This window comes from Orycteropus afer, unplaced genomic scaffold (genome assembly GCF_000298275.1).
Source record: "Orycteropus afer afer isolate SDZICR_OR568_19922 unplaced genomic scaffold, OryAfe1.0 scaffold00253, whole genome shotgun sequence".
In the NCBI taxonomy this organism is placed as follows: domain Eukaryota; kingdom Metazoa; phylum Chordata; class Mammalia; order Tubulidentata; family Orycteropodidae; genus Orycteropus; species Orycteropus afer.
In genome coordinates, this window is record NW_006921840.1 from 2814980 (window position 1) to 2832121 (window position 17142).

Here is a 17142-nt window from a genome sequence, read left to right on the forward strand (position 1 = left end):
TTGCTTGGTTCTACAATCGATGCCAATGGAAGCAGCAGTCAGGACATTAGACGACATGTAGCACTGGGAAAGTCAACCATGAAGGAACTGTTTCAAGTGCTGAGGAGCAAGGATGTCTCCTTGAAGACTAAGGTGTGCCTAACACAAGCCGTGACATTTCCAATCGCCTCATATGCATGTGAGAGCTGGACAATGAATAAGGAAGACCAAAATAGAGTTGATGCTTTTGAGTTGTGGTTCTGGCGAAGAATGCTGAAAGTACCATGGACTGTTAAAAGAACTAACAGATCTGTCCTGGAGGAAGTACACCTGAAATGCTCCTTGGAAGCGAAGATGGCCAGACTTCGCCTCACCTATTTTGGTCGTGTTGTCAGAAGGGACCATTCCTTGGAGAAGGATGTCATGCTTGGTAGGGTGGAAGGTCAACGAAAGAGGGGGAGGCATTCAACGAGATGGATTGACACGATGGCTGTGATGATGGGCTCAAGTATAGCAGGGATTGTGGAGCTGGTGCAGGATCGGGCAGTGTTTCGTTCTGCTATGCATGGGGTCACTGTGGGTTGGAAATGACTCGATGGCACCTAACAACAACAACAACAAAGCAAATGGAAGAAATGACAAGATAAAAGAGATTAACAGAAGATTTCAAAGAACAGCTTGCAGACAAAGTCAAATTATTATAATGAAATATACAAAAACCTGGAGCTAGAAAATCGAAAAGGAAGAGCATGCTCAGCATTTCTCAAGTTGAAAGAAACGAAGAAAAAAATTCAAGTCTCAAGTTCCAACACTGAAATATTCTATGGGCAAAACATATGCAGGAAACATTAAAAGAAGATGGAAGGAATATACAGAGTCACTGTATAAAAAAGAAGTGGTCAGTGTTCAACTATTTCAGGAGGTAGCATATGATCAAAAATCAATGATACTGAAAGAAAAAGTTGAAGCTGCACTGAAAGAATTGGCAAAAAAATCAAGGCTCCAAGGATTGACGGAATTCCCATTGAGATGTTTCAACAAATGGATGCCGCACTGGAGGCACTTATTCATCTATGCCAAGTAATTTGGAAGACAGCTACCTCACCAACAGACTGGAAGAGATCCATATTTGTAGCCATTCCAAAGAAAGGTGACACAACAGAATGTGGAAATTATCAAACATCATTAATATCACATGCAAGTAAAATCTTGCTGAAGATAATTCAAAAATAGTTGCAGCACTATACTGACAGGGAAGTTCCAGTAATCCAAGCTGGTTTCAGAAGATGCAGAATGAGGGATTTCATTGCTGATGTCAGATGGATCTTGGCTCAAAGCAAAGAATACCAAAAAGATGTTTACTTGTGTTTTATGGACTACGCAAAAGCATTTGACTGTGTGAATCACAAATTATGGATAACATTGATAAGAATGGGAATACCAGAACACTTAATTGTGCTCATGAGGAACCTGTATACAGATCAGGAGCCTGTCATTCAGACTGAACAAGGGGATGCTGTATGGTTGAAAATCAGAAAGAGAGTATGTCAGGGTTGCATTCTTTCACCATACTTATTCAATCGGTATCCTGAACAAATAATCCAAGAAGCTAGACTGTATGAATAAGAATGTATCAAGATTGGAGGAAGACTCATTAACAACCTGCAATATGCAGATACAACTTTGCTTGCTGAAAGTGAAGATGACTTGAGGCATTTACTGATGAAGATTAAAGACTACAATCTGCAATGTGGATTACACCTCAACATAATGAAAACAAAAATCCTCACAACTGGACCAATAAGCAGTATCATGATAAATGGAGAAAAGACTGGAGTTGTCAAACACTTCATATTATTTGGATGCACAATCAACACCATTGGAAGAGCAGTCAAGAAATCAAACTTCATATTATACAGGGCAAATTTGTTGCAAAAGACCTCTTTAAAGTGTTCAAGAGCAAAGATGTCACTTTGAAGACTAAGGTGTGCCTAACCCAAACCATGGTATTTTCAATTGTCTCATATGCATGTGAATACTGGAAAGTGAATAAGGAAAGCTGAATAAGAGTTCATGCTTTTCAGTTGTGGTGCTGAAGAAGAATACTAACCGTACCATGGACTGCCAGAAGAACTAACAAATCTGTCCTGGAAGAAGTACAGCCTTGGAAGTAAGAATGGCCAGGCTTCATCTCACCTACTTTGGTCAGAAGGGACCATTCCCTGCAGAAGGATGTCATGCTTGGTGAGGTAGAGGTTTGGCAAAAAATAGGAAAAACCTCAATAAGATGGACTGATACAGTGGCTGCAATGATGGGCTCAAGCAAGATCATGAGGCTGGCACAGAACCAGGCAGTGTTTTGTTCTGTTGTACATAGAGTCACTATGGGTTGGAGCCAACTCAACAGCACCAAACAACAGTTAAAGTGTAACCTTCTGGTGAGCATACCATATTTTACATTTTATTTGTATTCCTCAAAGGACCTACCTCAGCACTAGGCACATGGTGATCAGGTAATGGTCCTTATGTATAAGTATTATTAGCCTCTGAAAGAAACCCAATCATCTCAATAATGTCTCATAAATGGCCTTATTTTTTAATAAGCAGTGCTTCCCACATACATACACCACACACACACACACACACACAGACACACACACACACACACACCAGAGAGAGAAAACATCACTCAAATACTCCTTTTCAGCTTCCTATCCTGACTTTGGAATCTTCCTCAAGTTTCTGCCAACATCTCCCAAATCCTCCAGTAATCCTAACCTGAAATGTATTTCACTAATTACACTATATCCAGAAGTCCAGTGATCAGTCCTCCAGGACTTCCTAGGAAGGGCTCCTCTGCTGGGCTCCTATTTCAGCCTCAGCCCCAGGTGTCTCTGCAAGGTTGCAGTTTGTCTTATTTCCTGCACTTGCCAAATTCCTGCCCCATGTTTTCTGTTGATTCTCCTTTTAGGCTTCACATCAGCCAATGAGAATGCTGCTCCACTTATGTAAATTCCCTGCTGAGGATGCCAATCTCTGCCCTTAATATATGCAAGGACTCAGCTAGATCCTGGGTGAGATATAATAATGAATAAGACATTACCCTTGCCCTCCAGGCGCTTACAGGCTAATAATACCTGTAGAACTAATTAACTTCTAAGAGAAATAGAGATCATATCTCTGGTTTTCTCATTTTTGCTCACATTCAGGTTAGACACAGCCACGTGAATTGCTTGTTGGTCTTTGTACATGAATACCAAGGAGAAACTGCTGCCGAATCAATACATTTTAATTGGAAGTGTTTATGAGACCCAGGAGAATTTCATGAATGTATTAATTGCTTCCCAAGGAAATATAAAATTCACAATTACTAAAACCATGAAAATTAATACAATGACAGCTCTGAAAGACTGCTTTGTAAACTGTTGCTAAACACATGAAAATAAACCAATTGACCTTTCAATAAGTGAAAAAAAAAAATGCTCTAAATGATCAGTCTACAAAAATCATTTGCCTTGAGACTAACCAACTTCTTTCATGCATTATATTAATGCATTGCCATTCATTTAAAGAATTCATCAAGTGTATCATTAGTTTTAAATAAGTTATTTCAACAAAGAAGGTAACTAAAAGGTTAAATGTGAACTATTCTTCCCTTCCACCCACACCCACAATATATTAGTACAGGTAAAAAATTATTAGTCCTGAATTCGGACTTTAAAAGTCATTAGAAGTGAAAATAGCAATTATCTGTATTCTAAGATTCTTTTTCATTTACAGATTCCAGTGAATTGCATCAGAAAAAATATTGAAGGGCTGATACTCCAAACAATGGCACACAGGCAAAGCTTTACAGATCAGAAATTACTGTAGAAAACAGGGTTCTTATTTGCATGGCCCCTCATTTCGTAACCATTTCTGAGCAGCTTCTATATGCCTATCACTGTCTTAGGAACTAAGAAATAACAACACAAGGGTCCAGTCCGCAGCATTGGAAAGTGTACTGTCTTAAGATAATGGAGATATTTGTTTTAGTAGCAGTATGACACTGACTGGGTGGGGAGAACCCAAGAGAAGGGGCACTGAAATCTGTCCACCAAGAAGGAAACACTTCATTTGAGAATTAAGGATGAATAAGAATTTGCCAGAAGCTCTGGTAGCATAGTGCCTAAGGCACTTGACTGCTAACCAGAAGGCTGGTGGTTCAAACACACCAGCCCTCCTCAGAAGGAAGATGGGGCAATCTACTTCCGTAGTGATCCTGCCTCGGAAACCCAAAGAGGGGTCTCTATGAGTCGGGTCCGACTCAACGGCACACAACAACAACAAGAATTTGCCAGGCAGTCAAGATGAGCAAGGACATTCTGTCAGAGGAACAAGCATGGGAAAAGGCACGAAGTTCGAAGAAAATGTGGCAGAGCCGAAGAACAGCAAGTAGCTAAGACTGGACTTTATAGTCTGGGGGCACCAGTGGAACATGGCCCTAGATAAGCAAGCAGGGACCAAATAAAAATATTTGATTATTGAGGACTTGTCAGGCACAGTGATAGGTGTCTCACATGGATTAATTTATGTGATCCCTGAAACAACCCTTTGGGCAGGTACTATTATTATCCCAGTTTCACAGATGAGAAAATGAGGCACAAAGAGGTTAAGTTACTAGCTCAAATTCTCAAAGCTTTGAAGCCAGACATTCTCTCTCTGGAGTCCACAAGCTTAATCACCTTTCAAAATATGAAGTGTCTCATATACCACACACAGGAGTTGAGAAAGTACCTTTTAGGGATTGGGGAGCCACTGATGGGTACTGATCACGGGAACAATGTCATCAAATGTTCACAATAAAATGATCACACTGGTAGAACTAAAGATTTCCTTCCAGTTTTATTTATTTGTATGTTAGGGATGGGGCACAAAAGGGAGGCATACCAGTAATGAAGACAATATCATGCTTAATAAAATAGACAAAGAGGGCCTGAATGGACAGTAGCATTGGAGATGGAGCAAAAGGGACAGATATACACAAGCTATTTAGGCAGAGAAGTCTTGACAACACTGATGGACATTTGGGAACAGGACAGTTGTAGATGGATAAGAGTCAGGATCAGACAGAGGACCTCTCTTTCTCACTCCTACTGCCTTCTTCCACATGAAAGAACATCAGTAATCTACATCTGCTGACCCCTCTCTACCCTTTTACTCCCACCCCTCTTGGGAGGTGGAGAGATTTATCTGGTGGTCATTTGGGAAGAGAATTGGAATCTGTATCCCAGCATTCTCATTCAGATTCCAGGGACCTAAGAACAGGCAGCAAGGTGGGAAGCAGGGAGAGGACAGAAAGGCAAAGGGGACTACAACAGATCGAGGAGTCAGCCACAGGGACCCAGGTGAGGAGAGGGAACACAGGCCACGCCCCACAAGGAGTAAGGCGGGAAGCACAGAGAGGACAGAAAAGGCAAAGGAGACCAGAACAGATGGAGGAATCAGCTGCAGGGACCCAGGTGAGGAGAGGGAACCCAGGCCACCCACCACAAGCAGCGAGGTGGGAAGCAGAGAGAGGACAGAAAAGGCAAAGGGGACTGGAACAGATCAAGGAGTTAGCCATAGGGATCCAGGTAAGGGTGGTTGGAGGGGTTCCCAACAGCTAAGGGAGACAAACTTGTCTGTCGGTTTGTCCTACTGTGGTGATGTGTTGCTGTGAGTCTTGAGGCTGTGCCACTGGTGTTTCAAACCCAGTAGGGTGCACCTGGTACACAGGTATCAGCCCGGTGATCCCATAAATGTGGAAATTATTGAACAATATCATTAATATTGCATGCAAGTAAAATCTTACTGAAGATAATTAAAAAACGGTTGCAGCAGTATATTGACAGAGAACTTCCAGAGGTGCAAGCTGGATTCAGAAGAGGACATGGAACAAGGGATATCATAGCTGCTGTCAGATGGATCTTGGCTCAAGGCAAAGAATACCAGAAAAATGTTTACTTGTGCTTTATTGACTATGCAAAAGCATTTGATTGTGTGGATCATGACAAATTATGGATAACATTGAGAAGAATGGGAATTCCCAAACACTTGATTGTACTCATAAGGAACCTGTATCTTGACCAGGAGGCTGTCGTTCAAATGGAACAGAGGGACATTGCATGGTTTAAAGTCAGGAAGGGAGTGTGTCAGGGTTGTATTCTTTCCCCATACTTATTCAATCTATATGCTTAGCAAATAATCTGAGAAGCTGGACTATATGAAGAAAAACATGGCATCAGGATTGGAGGAAGAATCATTAACAACCTGGGATACGCAGATGATACAATTTGCTTACTGAAAGTGAGGACGACTTGAGGCACTTACTGATGACGGTTGAAGAATACAGTCTGCAGTATGGATTACAACTCAATATAAAGAAAACAAAACTCCTCACAACTAAACCAATGAGCAACATCACAACAAATGGAGAGAAGACTGAGGTTGTCAAAAAGTTTATGTTGCTTGGTTCTATAATCATTGCCAATGGAAGCAGCAGTCAGGACATTAGATGACGTGTAGCATTGGGAAAGCTAACCGCAAAGGAACTGTTTCAAGTGCTGAGGAGCAAGGATGTCTTCTGGAAGACTAAGGTGTGCCTAACACAAGCCATGATATTTCCAATTGCCTCGTATGCATGTGAGAGCTGGACAATGAATAAGGAAGACCAGAGAAGAGTTGATGCTTTTGAGTTGTGGTTCTGGCGAAGAATGCTGAAAGTACCATGGACTGCTGAAAGGACTAACAGATCTGTCCTGGAAGAAGTGCATCTGAGATGCTCCTTGGAAGCGAGGATGACCAGACTTCGTCTCACCTATTTTGGTCATGTTGTCAGAGGGGACCATTCCCTGGAGAAGGATGTCATGTTTGGTAAGGTGGAGGTCGACGAAAGAGGGGAAGGCCTTCAACGAGATAGACTGACACGGTGGCTGTGACAATGGGCTCAAATATAGCAAAGATCATGGAGCTGGTGCAGGATCGGGCAGTGTTTCGTTCTGCTGTGCATGGGGTCGCTATGAGTCGGAAACGACTTGACGGCACCTAACAACAACAACATCGCAGCCCCTTCCACTTCCCTCTCTCTTTAGGGCAAGTTGCTCACAGTACATGTTCTCTTCTGCACCTCCATGGAGCAGCGAACTTAAGAGTTTTAGGAAGTAAGTTCAAACCCCCTAACAATTGGTGCACAAGCCAGGAACTCTGAGAAACAAGGCAAAATGGAGGCAATTGAGGGTGCATAAACCACAGGCCTGTCATTTAAATGCAGTGGGGCCTGTGGTTTGAGGCCATTTGATGTAGGTGGTTGTAGCAGGTTAGAAAGTCCATGAAGATGGTTTACATAGTTATGCAGTTGGCTTTGCACTTCTGGACCTGGACAAGAGGCCAACTATTTTTGCCCTATTGGCTGATCATCATAGCTTATGGGTGGTTCCAACCACAAGCAAGTGGCTCTCTCTAGAAGAAGAGTGGCATGTACAGAACCCTATCAAGGGCCCAAGCCTCACCAAAGGAGAGAGCCTCAGTACAAGAGCAGGCCAGGGAGGAATAAGCCAGCAAAGGAAGCGGTGCAGAAAAAAAGTTTTCTCCTTTAGAATTGCAAAGCAACTAAATTCCCATGTATATAGCAGAGCTCCATGAGGTTCTGGGTCTCGATTATCAGTGCCAATTATAAGTAGGCAGTACAAAAGGGAAAAAGAGATGAGAGATGAAAAGGTTTTAAATATATGGCATACAGAAGGAAAAAAAAAAAATCTCTAATTGGATCAAATGACACGAACTGTCTCTGTTGTAAATTTTTATACTTTGTCAGAGGGCAGCAATGCATCAAACTGCAGGTCAAAGGGAGGAGACATATGCATAGATGGCCTTTTCTCCCACATATGCTAAGTTCCCAATGCCAAAGCTAGCCAACCTCTTGCTGGGATATTTCTCCTGATTGTTTAAGGTCATAGGTCATGTTTCAGACAGTTGACATAGTCTACTGGCCTCCTGATAAAGTCTAACATTTTCTCCTTTTGCCTTCCTCCTGGAGGCTGTAGTATTTCTGCTCTAGTCTGTGGTTACTATAAGTTACTCTAAGTGTAAAACCTCTGTGCTGCTCTGACAAGAATATATCACCAATGGGATGGCTTGAACAAACAGGAGTTTATTCTCTTACAGTTTGGAGGCTTTATGTCCAAGTTCAAAGTGCCAGACCCCTCAACCTTGGGCTTCAGCTCTGCCTCTCACTCCCAGCCCACTGAAGCTAGAGGCTTTTCTTCACTCAGACAGCTACTGGTTGCTGAGGGTGACAAGCCCAAGGTGGACAGGTAAAAAAGCACAGTCCCGATGTTATCAAACCACACGGCAGGCCATTCATTCAAGTCTATTGAAAGTCCCAAGGTCAGCAGAGCATGGCAGGCTGCTGAACAACAGCACGGCTACATGCAGGGTTCAAGCGTGCCATATGCTAGAGACCATTCCCCAAGGCTTCTCCTTATGTACAGGAAGCAGACCACATTCCTAAGGCAGATAGCTACTCAGCTGCTCACAGTAGATTCCACCATGGAGTTGATTACCAGTCTCATCATGGGGAATACTACATCTAGCTGCCCAGCCACTCAACCAGACCCAGCCAAGCTGACACACAAACTTCACCACCACAGTGTGTAAATCAGTTTTGCAGGGAGAGGGAATAACAGCTCGAGAGCTGAGGGCTGGCTTATTTTCTAACCATGATCTTGAACGTCTTACTACTTTTTAGACGCTTCACAAATGATACTCATGGAGACTTGTAATAATAACAAGACAACTTTCAAAGTTCAGGGGAACCGCCCCATTTCTGCTACCCCATTTAGGTATAACTAAAAAAAAAAAAAAAAAACTCACTGCCATCAAGTTGTTTTTCTGACTCAGAGCAACCCCTCTTCAGGTTTCTGAAGCGGCATCTTCACAGAACTAGATTGCCCAATCTTCCTTCCAAGGAGTGGTTGGTGACTTTTAACCATCAGCCTTCTAGTTAGCAGTCAAATGCCTTAGGTGCTATGCCACCAGAGCTCAAATCCTAAAAAATTTCCAAATCTATCCAGAATCAAAAGCACCTCTCACTAAGATTGATCAAAACAAGAAATTCAGGGTGATTTTGGATTATAATTTCCTTGGACTTTAATTCACAGAGGCAAGACAAGTTGATAGTGAACTTGAATTCCTCTTTATTTTAAGTCCTTAGACTTCATTTCTCCCTCAACATTTTATATACCACTCTATTATTTGCTGTCAAGTCAATTCTGACTCACAGTGACTCTACATGTGTCGGAATAGAACTATGCTCCACAGGGTTTTCAATGGCTGATATTTTAAAAGTAGAGTGCCAACAACCCTTTTTTCTGAGGCACCTCTGGGTGGACTCTAACCACCAACCTTTCGTTCAGCAGCTGAACATCTTTATGTTGTTGTTTGTTGTTGTTGTGTGCCGTCGAGTCGGACCCAACTCATAGCGACCCCTCCTTGGGTTTCCGAAGCAGAATTACTACAGAAATAGATTGCCCTATCTTCCTTCCAAGGAGTGGCTGGTGGGTTTGAACCGCCAGCCTTCTGGTTAGCAGTCAAGTGCCTTAGCCACTATGCTACCAGAACTCCCACTGTTGGGATTTTCTTTTTAGAAGAATCACAATGCTATCCTTCAGTCTCATGGCCATGATCATGTGCAGTGGAAAACAGAACAAGGAGTAAATAGTACACTGAGTGGCTTAGGAGTTCATTTAGCTAAGGGACGTGTATGTATGATCCCTCATGGAGCCTTCTGTGGGCAAAATATTCACTGCTCCCTTGTGGCTCCATGATGTTTCTCAAAGAAGCAACTAACTGTTATCATAGGAGGAGAGGACTTAGGGGTTGGGAGCAACCTGTAGGCAGACTGCTTCTCCCTCTCCTGAGTGAGACAGCCCCAGCTCAATAAACCAAATGTATGCTGTTGTTGTTGTTAGGTGCTGTCAAGTCGATTCTGACTCATGGAGACCCTACTGTACAACAGAACAAAGCATTGCCTGGTCCTGTGCCATCCTCACAATCGTTGCTATGCTTGAGCCCACGGTGGTAGCCACCATGTCAATCCATCTCACTGAGCATCTTTTCCTTTTTTGCTGACCCTCTCCTTCACCAAACATGACATCCTTCTCCAGAGACTGGTCCCTTCTGACAACATGATCAAAGTAAGTATACCTGGCCACGTCTTTCTTCTTCCTAGTCTGCCTTAGCCTGGAAGCTCCACTGAAACCTGTTGTGATGTAGTGAATTACATGGTATGGCTTTTCTAGCCATAGTCTTTGTAACTCCCACTCTGCTGTGAGCAACTGAATAGCTGCTTATTAAAGTTATCCACCTGGAGCAGCAGGAAGTAATCTTCTGGGAAAGCTCTCTCTCTCAGGCATGTAGAACTCTGATGTTGGGATTGGTTGGTTTTGCCACTCTGCCAGGTTCAGAATGAGCCCTCCTAGAGACAGAAGGAATCTCTGATTGCCAGCTGAGAGAGACACACTGCTAAGAGAGACTGCCGGCTGAGAGAGACTGAGCACATTCCTGAACTTGAATTGTAGCCTGTTGCTTCCCTAATAAACCCCATAACCTGTGAGTTCTGTGTGGCCACTGCAGAAAATTATCGAACCCAGCAAAGAGGTGGTGGGTGCCACAAGAGGGACAGTTGGTGTCAAGGTTGGTAAGAGGTCTGGAGGGTGGCGGCATGTCTGGCCTCACAGGAACAGGCCTTGGGCTGCTGATGATGATTCTGTCTTCCTCTTATGTAGTCAGAGGAGGTCAAAAGATGCCACCTTCCCCCCCAATTTAGCACCTGTCCACCATGGGTGACCCTGCTGGTATTTGAAATACAGGTGGAATAGCTTCCAGTATCACACCAACACACAAGCCACCACAATATGACAAACTGACAGATGAGTGGCGGAATAAAAGTGAAAAAAAAAAAAAAAGTGATAACTAATAGAAAGGGATGTGTCTTCCTCACTCCTGATGTTTCCCTTTAAGTGAAGAGCCATCAATTCATGTGAGACCTGGTCTTGTTCTACCTCTTTACTCATTTGGCCTGACTCCCACCCTAGACTAATTCCACCAGAATCTTCTGGGAGTAGGGCCCAAGCATCAAGATTTTTTAAAGGCTCTCCAAGTAATTCTAAAGTATAGGCAGGGCTGAAAACCAATAAACTAAATGATCTCTAAAAGTACCTTCCAACTCAAAAAAAAAAAAAGCTGCTGTGATCCTTCCAGAAGTTACAGGAAATGACTTGGAGGCTTTTAGGACATCTTTTCTAGCTGCCCCAGCACTCAAAAGCGCAGTGTGCAATCAGCTTTCTAACAGAGAAAAAAAAATCATGATCTTCCTAAGTTGATCCAAGGCTGGCCTCTTAGGGTCCACCCACTGGGTCACTGCTACACAATCAATAGTAGAACTGTTCTAAACTGTAATTTGAGAGAGATATAATCAGGAACAACCCAGCTACACCACAGCCTAATCACAATGACTGATCTTCTAGGGCTGTGTTAATCAAGCCTTCATATAGACAGACCCTAATGGGCAGACCAATTCTAGAATGATTCTACCGCCAAGGCTGCAATCTTTTATAAACTGAAATTCTCCATTGCGCCTTCCGTCTCACCTAAGTGCAAAATCCCTCCTAATGGTAGCATCTGTTGTCTGCAGCAAACAGAGTTGATTACAGATTCTCTGAAAGGAATTTAAGTCCTTTCTTATGTTCCTGGGGAGGTGACAGTATGATGGGAAGAAGTCATTTTTCTGATTAAGGAAAAAAAAAAAAAAAAAGGCTTGGGCCAAACAATGAATGGAATAATAAGGTAAAAGATATATTGTTGTATAAAATATTAATATTTGTTGAATTTTATCTCTTTCTCTGGTACTAAATATGGCCAATAACCACACATGCACTATCTCTTATAGCTATGGAGCAGGTGTGCAGGTAACTGGTTACCAAGCAACGTATTGGCTGGGGATTAGAGCACACACTTGCATGGGCATAACTCTGAATAATGCAAACCTTGTTAAGTGATACATTTTTCATTATCTTAGTACCACATCAAGTTCTATACCACCTTTTTTTTGCTTTTAATTTAGGAATATATTCCTATTCAGACCCTTGAAGAAATCTTACCATCAGATATTTCTTTTTTATTAAAAACAATGAAAAGAACAGATTCATTATATCTTATCCATCAAACTTGTTATCTACCTAAACATCTGTTCAGTTTTTGTTGTCGTGTTTAGAAAGAATAATTATCCAACAGACCTTGTAAGAAATGAATTCTGATGGAGCAAATGAACTTTACTAATGACTTGCATTTATAGCTCCTCAAGGAAAAAGTTACCTATTCTCATAATCCTGTTTATTCTTTCAAAATGAAAAGGTCTTCAGTGGTTAGTTTAGATCTTAGAGGGTATTTTAAAACTAGCTCTCAAAAATCCTTCTGATCTTTAATAAATAAAATCAAAATATATTTAATATGCTTTTAAATTCCCCATTTCTGAGTATACAAAATGCCTCTGTTCCTTACCACCACTTTCCTAATTAAACTATTAGCTTACAAGAACTCTAAGAAGCAACCAGAAACTTCTTTGTCTATAGCAAAAGTCTCTGATACCTATGATGGCATTGTTTTTCTTGTGAAGATTACACAGGACTGGGCTGTGGTACATTCTGTTGTGTATGGGGTTGCTATGAGATGGAGCTGACATGAAGGCACCTAACGACAACAAAATTACAATTAAGTGGGGGGAGGAAAAGTTGGCAATAAAAAATTTAAAAGTTAGGTAAATATTCAAGAGAGTTCCCTGATTCCTCCTTTCTTTAGCAACTTTAAACAACTAGGAGACCTTTGTATATGCATATTACCTTATGAGGAGCCCTGGTGGTGTAGCAATTAAACACATGGCTGCCAATTGAAAGCTCGGTGGTTCAAACACACCAGCCACTTCAGGGCAGAAAGATATAGCAATCTGCTTCCATAAAGATTACAGTCTTGGAAACCCTCTCCAGCAATTCTACTCTGTCCTGAAGGTTTGCTATGTTGTTGTTGTTATTTGCTATGAGTCACCATCAACTCAACAGCAAAAGGTTGTTTTTTGTTTTTGTTTTTAATACAATTCATAGAACAGCTCGGTTTTTAAAGGGCTACCTTACAATTGTTTAAATGACTTATCTACTCTAGAAAGGCATTTCCACATGGAAGCAGTACTTGAAGTAATTTGGTGCAAGGAAACAATGTAAATATTCTCATCCTTGATTTTAAAGTTATGTGTCCATGATATTCAGAGGAAAAGCCTGGCTGTCCACTTCCTCCAAATCTGCCACTGAACATGTTAAGAACCACAGTTCTATTCTGATCCATGTGGGGTCACCATGAATCAGAACTGACTCACCAGCAACAGGTGTTTTAATTCATGGACTGCCAGAAAAAGGAACAAACCTGTTTTGCAAGTACAGGCCAGAAAGCTCCTTAGAAGTGATGATGGTGAGATTTTGTCTTTAGACATGTTGTCACATACTTTGGACATTTTACTCCTGCAGAACAAAGTGCTCGATAGAGAGTCAGAAAAAAGAGGAAGATCTTCCAGGACATTGACACAGTGGCTGCAACGATGCACTCAAACATGGAAATGATTACGGGGAAGGTGCAGGACCACGCGGTGTTTCGTGTGTCACCCTGTCGGACACAGGTGCTATGGGTTGGAAGCAACTTGACGGCACCTAACAACAGCAACATTAATTTCATTACAAAAATTGACGACTATATTTTTCCTTAATCTGGAAAGAAGCCAGTGGAGTTTTGTCTTGGTTCTGAGCATAAAGGAAAACATATTTTATCACAGTGTTTGGTGTTAATGTCATAGTTATGAACACAGAGAAAACACATTTTACACAGTTTTTGAAGTCAATGTGAGCCTGTCTCCAATTGCTTGCCTCAGAGAATGGAGTAATGGAAACTTGCTTCTGACCTGGTGGCTTATGAAGCTCAAACTGGCAATTTTATACAACTTCCAGCAGCTTTGTAACTGTGTCTATTATTTATGATTCAGCATCTTCAGATTCATCTAAAGTATGCTTAACTCTAGCAGAACACTGGAAAATAACAGCAAAGTAGGCAGCGTCCAATTTCTTAGGGAAAGAGCAGTGAAAGCTGTGCCCTCTTCCCCTACCTCTCCAATTTTAGGAAGGAAATACAATATTCTCCATACTGAGAACAGAGCAGGGAGTCGATAAGTAATTTCTTGAACTGAAATGGGCATTTCTTTTGTTTAAATTTAAAACTTATGTTTGCTGCTAACCTTATATCTAAAATAAGTATCTGGAATCATCTGTCTTGGAAACGGCAAAGTGAAATAGCTGCTTATATTTTCCAAGATGGTGCCATATAATACACATCACTGGGTTTTCTCTGTCACTGAATTTTTTTTTTTTTTTCAGTCCAGCTGGTTCCTTTCTGAGATGACAGTTGCTATATTGTGTCAATGTGGAAAGATATCCCAGATCTTTTGACTGGTATGTCATCAGAGTTGTTTTAAGAAAAATACAACAAGATATCAGCTACCAGAGCTATTCAGCTTTAATTTTGTTCTATGCCTTTTCTGTTAAAATGAAAAAGACATTACTGTCAATCCTTTTTACTGATTTGGGCTGAAGTTTCAAGCATCATATCTTAGTACAGAGTCTTTTTTTTTTTTTTTTTTTTAAGTTTTATTGTTATTTGGGTGAAAGTTTACAGAGCAAATTCATCTTCCATACAGCAGTTCACATACACTTTGTCTCAAGGCATTGACTACAATCATCTGCAATGGAACAACTCCCCTCCCACTTCCTCCCCATAGCCACCTCTTCCCTGTGTCCTACCCTCCCATGCACTTCTGCCCCTGAGCTTTCTCCCTGTGCATATACTGCTATTCTATTCTCCCATGAATGATCACAGGAGTGGGTTCAATTCCAGACCTGAAGGGCAGCTAGGGGCCATAGTCTCAGGGGTTCCACCAGGCTCTATTAGACCAGCAAACCTGGTCCCTTTTATTTTATTTTATTTTTTATGATTTTGAGTTTTGTTCCACATTGTTCTTTCACTCTATCCAGGATCTCCTACATAGATACCCCTCTGAGTGGTTGACAGTGGTAGCCAGGCACCATCTAGTTCTTCTGGTCTCATAGTCATATAGGCTAAGGATTGCAAGGTATACTAGTCACTTGGACTAACTGTTTCCATTAGTCTTTGGTTGTCTTCATTCTTACTTGCTCTGGTTGAAGAGAGACCCATCATTGCATCTAGATGGCTGTTTGCAAGCTTTTAAGATCCTAGTTGCTACCTACCAAAGTAGGAGGTGGAACAATGTTTTTGTGTAGTATGTTACGCCAATTGAGCTTGATGTCACCTGAAACCATGGTCTTGAGCCCACAGGTACAACTACTTGCTCCCTCTGGGTAGCTGGCTGTGCCCAAGAAGTGACTACAACCTTGTCCCTTGTCTTACAGAACATACAAATATACATGTAGAAACATTGTCTGCCAACCCTATACATGGTCATAGGCACACTCCCCCCTGCATAGACATACCTAATAGTTCAGCCTGTCCACCTATTTATCCACCCGTCGATCAATGTTTGCCATCACTGACAACACAGTATTGTATGTGCAAAAGAGTTCATCTTTGTTGTCTGTACCTCCCATGCACCTCTCTCTTCCTCGATGCCACCATGTTGATCACTCACATTTGGTACACTGCCCTTCCTCTCACCCAAATCAATACTTGTCTCTACCTATCTAGCAGTGTTCCCTCTCCTGCTCCCCTCCCACCTCTGGTAACCAACAAAGAAAATTTCTTTCCATATATAAACTTTTCCTTGACTTTTTACAATAATGGACTAATACAATATTTGTCCTTCTGTGATTGACTTATTTCACTCAGCCTAATGTCCTCCAAGTTCATCCACATTATGTGGTGTTTTGCAGATTCTACATTATTCTTCAGGGGTGCATAGTATTCCACTGTGTATATGTACCACACTTCGGTCATCCATTCTTTTGTTGATGGGCACCTAGGTTGTTTCCACCTTTTTGCTATAGTAAATAGTGCTGCGTTGAACATGGGTGTGCATGTATCTGTTCTTGTCCTGGCTCTCACTTCTTTAGGATACATACCTAGTAATGGAATTGTTGGGTCAAATGGTATCTCTAATTCCAACTTTTTAAGGAATCACCATATTGCTTTCCACAGTGTTTGTATCATTTTACAGTCCCACCAGCAGGATACGAGAGTCCCAATCTCTCCACATCCTCGCATTTGTTATTTTATGTCTTGTTGAACTCTGCTACTAGTGCCGGGGCAAGATGGAATCGCATTGTTGTTTTGATTTGCATCTATGTATAGAGTCCTCTTATAACTAAGTTAGTTTACATTCAAATGGTAATTTCCTCAAAAATATCACTTCAACCAAAATCGCAGTAGAACAATTCTCATTACAAGGAATTGTAACTTCTTATCATAGACATTTGTGCTTATCTAAAACACAAATAGAGTCTGCACGTACATTCTTGCCCCCACATGTTCAGATTACATCACATAACAAACACAGCCACCACCCGTCTGCCAGTTTGTTGTGCTGTGGTGCCTTGCATGTTGCTATGATGCTGGAAATTTTGCTACTGGTATTTCAAATATCAACAGAGTCATACATGGTAGGCAGGTTTCAGTGGCACATCCAGATTAAGACAGACTAGGAAGAAAGGCCTGGTAATCTACTTCCAAAAATTAGCCAACAGAAACCTTATGGATCAGCATAAAATACTATTCCATATATCGCTGGAAGATGAGCCTGGTTGGAAGGCACTCAAAATGCCCAGTGGCCAGAACAACGGGCTCAAGCATGCAACCAGAGTGAGGATGGCCCGGGCCAGGCAACATTTCATGCTGTCAGACTTACCAACCAAAGCAAACTCACAGCCTCGGGTTGGACCTGACTCACAGCAAGCCCTCCCTGGGTTTCCGAGGCTGTATCACTAGGGAAGTAGATTGCCCAACCTTCCTTCCGAGGAGTGGCTGGTGGGTTTGAACCACCAGCTTTCTGGTTAGCAGTCAAGTGCCTTAGGCACTATGCTA